Source organism: Mustela putorius, unplaced genomic scaffold (genome assembly GCF_011764305.1).
Source record: "Mustela putorius furo isolate JIRA1106 unplaced genomic scaffold, ASM1176430v1.1 tig00001130_pilon_pilon_pilon, whole genome shotgun sequence".
Taxonomy (NCBI): domain Eukaryota; kingdom Metazoa; phylum Chordata; class Mammalia; order Carnivora; family Mustelidae; genus Mustela; species Mustela putorius.
The window spans coordinates 256,949-262,948 of NW_025421584.1; positions in this window are offsets into that span (position 1 = coordinate 256,949).

Consider the following 6,000-nt stretch of genomic DNA (forward strand, 5'->3'; position numbering starts at 1 on the left):
ATAAACATTAAACACCTTGTTTAGGATTATCCTAAACACCTGTTTAGGATTATTTCTGTGTAAACATTTTTTTCCAGGAATAGCTACACCGACGTAGAATTGCTGCGCTGGAGATGTGGTTTTAAAATTTTGTTGGATATTTCCAAATTTCCTTCCAACCTGTACCCCCATTCCCTGACATGCTACACCGCATTTCTTATGTTTGGATTTCATAATGTTTGTCAGTCCAATGAGTAAAATAATGTCTTATTTTCATTTGTTTCACTTGTTTTCCTTTGTTTATGAGCCATTTGTATTTCTTAATTGAAGAAACATATCTTTATCAGATGGCTTGTTAATTTTATAAAGGTCCTTTATAAGTCATTTTTCCATTATATATATGCTTTATATATTGCAAATATGTTACCTGCCTTTAGCCTATTTTGTTTTTGTCTTTCAGAAGGTTTAAACTTAAATATAGGTCAATAGGTCTGCATTTTCCTTTATGAATTCTTGGTTTTTGTGTCTTCCTTACAAAAGCTTTTTATAAAAAAATTTTTCTTCCAATTCTTTTAAAAAATTGTTTTCACTTGGCTCTTTAATCCCCCTGGAATTAACCTGTATATCTTGTGAGGTATAAATGTAATTTGATTTTTTTCTTCTTCTTCAATTGAATAGCCAGTTATTCCTATGGTGTCTAATAAGGAGTTTCCCCCATTGATTTGAAATTACTTTTCTGGTACACATCGCGAATTCCTTTCCATGTGTAGATTGGTCTAAGAAGGCTTTAAGAGATGTTGCAAAACACCCAATAGACTGTAATAAATTTAATCTTCAAAATTTTAAAACCATCTTGCGCGCCAAAGACTTCCAATATTATTCTGTTTCTAATTTCAGAGCATGTCAAGTATCAAAATAGTAATATGCATGGCCTGGTTATGGTTCTAATTTAGAAGGCTAATTCAGTACTGTTCTAGGACAAAGTTGCCGTTTATTTTGTCGTCATCCTGCTCGAAGCAGGAGAGCAGTTTCAGGCAGCCATATTCTCCAGAGTGGAGTACGGGCTGCACAGAGCTTTGCAAACACATCACATAACCAAGTGGTCACTGGCCACAAGCAATATAAGGTTAGTTGTCAAAGTGGTGAGTCCCTGCCATCCATGATTTGAAAAGTAAAATGCGTTGTCTTTTTCTTGCTCAATTCTTTATGGAAAGTGAATTACTTTTTTTCATAAAGCAACCAGTCAAGATGAGAACCTTTGATCTGATTGCATATTAGTCAATTTCACTCTGGACAAAAATGCAAATATTTTGTTGCCACTATTTCCTTAAAACATTAGCTACATAAAAGTACAGAACTTCAAATCATAAACAGTCAGTAGAGCTAAGATCCAGAGGGGAGTTAATGTTTTTTTCTACTTCACAGAGCTGGACACAGGACCTGAAGTAACCTTAGGACACTACTATGTCATCTTTTTGCTTGATTCCAAAATATCTCCAGTAGCCACCAATGATCCTGGAGTCTCTACTCCATTACACACATGAAAATATACTATGTCCTGGGGTCCAGAGGGGAATCTGGAGAACATTTTGTCCTCAAGTGGTACGTTGAAATACAAGAATTTCTCCCAGGAGACTGTTCTATCTTGAAAATCAATTTGCTTGCACATCAAAACATGACCATTTGAATTAATACAGTGAAGACTTTTGATCACAAGCTAGTATGTATGACTCGCTGTTTGGAACCTAATGGACTTCACGTACTCAATAGAATTTTAAGATTTAATTTCTATATGTACTTCATGGTGTATCAAGCTTTCGGCCGACCTCCCACCTCATCCTTCCTTTCTGCTTTCTTTTTTATCCTGTTTTCATCTATGTGTAGGATATTTGAAAAAGTTCATCAAAGGAATGCCTGTGAGCAAAAGTGATGTGTTCAACTTCTGCTTAATGTGCTTAAAAAGAAATCGCTTGTCCTCCTCTTTAACTCTTCCCTGTGACCAAGGACTGGAACACGGATGTGGCAGTGACTCACATCCATGGATCAGGTAACAACTCAAAGAACAGCAGAGCCACAAGATGAAAGGAACCTGGGGCCTCGAATGGACCACATGGGCAAGAGCTTCTGGGCTTGGGCTCAGCTAATTCTTTCTAGAAAGGGCTGCATAGTAAATATTTTAGGTTTTGTGGGTCATAAGGTCTCTGTTCATTTCTGACACTGCAGTGCGAAAGCAGTCATAGATAATGCTTGACGATGAATGAGTCAATGCTGCATTTCAGTCAAACTATGTAATGGACACTGAAGATTGAATATTATGTAATTTTCATGTGCCACACAATGTGCTGCCTCTGACTTTTTTTTCCTGCCATTTAAATATGTATACAAACTGTTCTTACCTTGGAAACAGAAACAGACAGCGGGCTAGATTGGTCTGGAAGTTATATCTGCTGGCCGCCTGGACCTGGGCTACTCAGCTTCAGACTCTTATGAGAGAAAAGAGACTTCCCCTTCTTGAAGTCACTGAATTTTGGGGTTCCCTGGCCAAGGGAACTTAGCCTGTACCCTCCATGACGCACGTGTATGAAGTTACCACAATTGGGCTTAAGCAAAGTGCTTTTTAGATGGCCAGAGACTTCCACAAACAAAGAGAACTGGAAAGGGGATGTAAAGAAAGCGTGCTTTCTCCCCTCTCTTCCTGACAATGTATTACATGTGTTTAGAGAATTAGCCTAATTATTTTTACAATGGTTTTGATGCTGTTCTTTTTTAATTTTAACCCCTTTTTAAAAAAAGGGTATTGGTATGCCTTTGGGCACGGTATTGGTGTTTGGGTTTTGATGCTTATGTTTTTTTATGTCATGGAAAACGGTGTTTAACATATAAGGATTACTGTTTTCTGGCTCACTTCCTCCTGCCTCTCCCTAAAACCCCACAAAGTTCATACTATTTTTTTCATTTTTTAAAAAATAATCAACAGTAAATATTTAGGGACACCTGCATGCAAACTGCAGTGCCAAGATCTGCATCGAATGTGATTTAAAAGACATGATCCTTGCCTAGTTTACAAACTTGTTAAGAATGCCCCAGAAAACAAACATACCTCATCTAAAATGTTCAAAGGTGTCTGATATAAAGATTGCTTGAATCCAGTAATCTTTAAATCATCTGTAGAAATGCATGAGGGAGCTTGAAGACGATAGAAGGGCCATTTTATGTGTCTGCTAAAAATTTCGTGACCATATTACCAACATCCTTCCCGAAAACATGCAAAAAGATCATTATTTCAGAAATTTGAGCCTGATTGAAAAACAGCATTTTCACCTCTTACATCAGACTTTTTCAGGTTTTATGCCAAAACCTTCTGCGTTTCAAGAGAGATTTTTAGGGCTTCCATTGAAAAAACTATATGGGAAGAGTAAACACATGGGTTAGCTCATGATCTTTCCTTCCTCCTTCCCTTGTCCAGGACTTCCTGTAACCTGCCTTTGGCCCTCCACCTTTACATGCCTTTGGAAAACTGTTGAAGGGAGAGGAGGAATAGAGGAGAGAAGTTTTGTGAATAAACTTGTTGTACGTGGCAGTGAGGTAATTCTTGAGGCTTCGAGAGAGAAGCCCCCACCGCTCCTTAGCTTGAGGAGACTAATTCTTGCCCAAGTATCTGGGCCCCAAAGCCCCCCGCCCAAGAAACTGTTTTGGGGATGTAGTCAGGTCTACATCTAGAACTATGCAGTGATCCTAAGTAACTGATTAGCCATCCGTTTGTTTTGATATTCATTGATCTTTGCTAAGTGTACTTTGATGCTGTCGGCTGTCACAAATCCTGTTAAGAAAGGAGTGTGGACTACACAAGAAAGGGAAAAGGAAAAAAAAGGTGTGTATGCCAGTGAATTGTGCAATTTAAATAGCCCAAAGTCTAGGATAAGAGAAGCCTTGCAATATCCAAATGTCACAGTTTTTTCCTTGGACATGCGGTAGCAGTCAGCTCAAAACAGACTGTCCTAATACAGCTCTTCTGGACTCTTGTAACTGGGGACATAATTATGGATTTTTTTAAAAAAATTACATAATGTGCACTCAACACTTACTACACACCCATGTACAGTTCTAGGCACTTAACTTATGTAATTCTCACAGGCACCCTTTTTAGTAGGCACCCATTGGTGCCCACTTGATAGAAAAGGACAGGTAGGGATAGAATTGCCCTAAGTCTCTGGCTGATCTCTGGTGGAGTCCGGATTTGAATGCAGTCAGACAGGGGCCAGAGCCTGTTTGCTGAATCACCTAACTATAACTAGCTGCCTCTTTGCTGGTACATGTGGAGGGTAGAGAGAAAGCACTTTCAGTACTTGACTGCATAATTGTAGGCACAACTAAACTTGCGGTTGCACACTTGGCTCCAGCAGGAAATTGGATGCCAATGTGTTTGCTTTTCTTTCTGTATGTGACTTTCTTCCTAGGTGGGGAGCAGGTGGGATCTCAATGTCACCTAGGCTGTGATGACTTTGCATGGCTCTGACATCATGGTAAAAGGCTGTACTTCCTGTTCGTCTTCATGTGTGGGTTCATACTCAAAAGCTGTAAGTGCTGACTCTTCTGTGGGTTCTCTAAATCTGGAGAACATCCTTCCTACCAGGCAGGAAAGTGATTCAGCAATGAAAAAAAAAAATGCTTTGGAATAGCCCCAACAATTTGGAAAAGTTGCTTTGTTACAGGAGTAGACACAGCATAATTATACGTAGTGTATCTCAAATGGGGTCAAAACCAGTAGCTTTGACTGCGAAGCCTACAGAGATGATAGTGGCTCCAACGACGTCATGAGCTTCTTGTTGTTTTGTCTCTGTTTTGTTTTGTTTTGTCTTGTTTTCATTTGTGACAGTTTTTAGGCCTGCCTCTAACGTTTGTGTAGTCCAAGGCAAGAGTACAAATGAACGCCTACACACCATATGTCTAAATATTTAGAAGTTACAATTCAAGCTAAACCACTATTAAATAAAATACATCACATCCCTCTGCCTTGACAACTATACTATCATAAGGAAAAATCAGGAACTATGTAAAGTTATGATTTTTGTTGGGAAAATATCAAAGACAAGTCGGTTTAATTGTTACTGCACTTGACTGGATGTTTTGTTGTTGAACTGGCAATGTTGGATGAGTAATAAAATGAAAGAGACATAATTCGTAATTTATTGTGTATTTATTTAATCAAATTTATTTTTCAGGTCTTCATTTCAATCAAAATCACTGTGTTATTGTAATCAATATTCTCTCAAAATTTGTGCCCTGAAAGAATTCAAATAAAATGTAATTTTATGAAAAGTGTCCAAAATATGTCAAATATATGAAACATAGGAATATATTTTCATCAAGAATGTACATTAAAACAAATATAGACAATTTTAAGTTTATTTTAATATATATCATTATGAAGTGCTATTTTTATTCTAAACTACTTTGTATATAACATCCAAATAGAAAAGAAAAATTCATAATTAATATAGGATTTTAAATAAAGCTGAAATTTTATTTAACATTTTGAAAAATTAAGAACATTTTAGATAAATAAATTATTTGTTAATGCTAGTGTTCAAGGCATAGCTGGCTATCAGTGTAAAGCACTGGTATCCGATTTTGTGAATGGTTTGTGTAGATCTACACACTTACTAATCTTTGAGTGATATGAATTGTTTAATATTGCAAAATGTCCTTTCACTGCCAGGTTGCAATCATTGAAGAGATTGGCTAAACATTGAATACCTATGGAAGCATGTATTGGAAAAGCAAGAAAATGATGGCCAGCCTTCCTGGAAAACAAGTACCTCGTGAGGTAAGTCTAGATTGCACTCATGGGATTTGCTGCGGTGATCAATTTGTCTTTTCTCCTTGCTCTTGGAAGCAATGCTCACCTCCAGTATTCTTAGCAGGATAACCCAAACCTTTACCATTTTTGGATGGGATCACTTTTTCTTTGAGGACACACAGCAAAGAGGGTGTAGAAGCATTTCTATGGGCCCCGAAGGG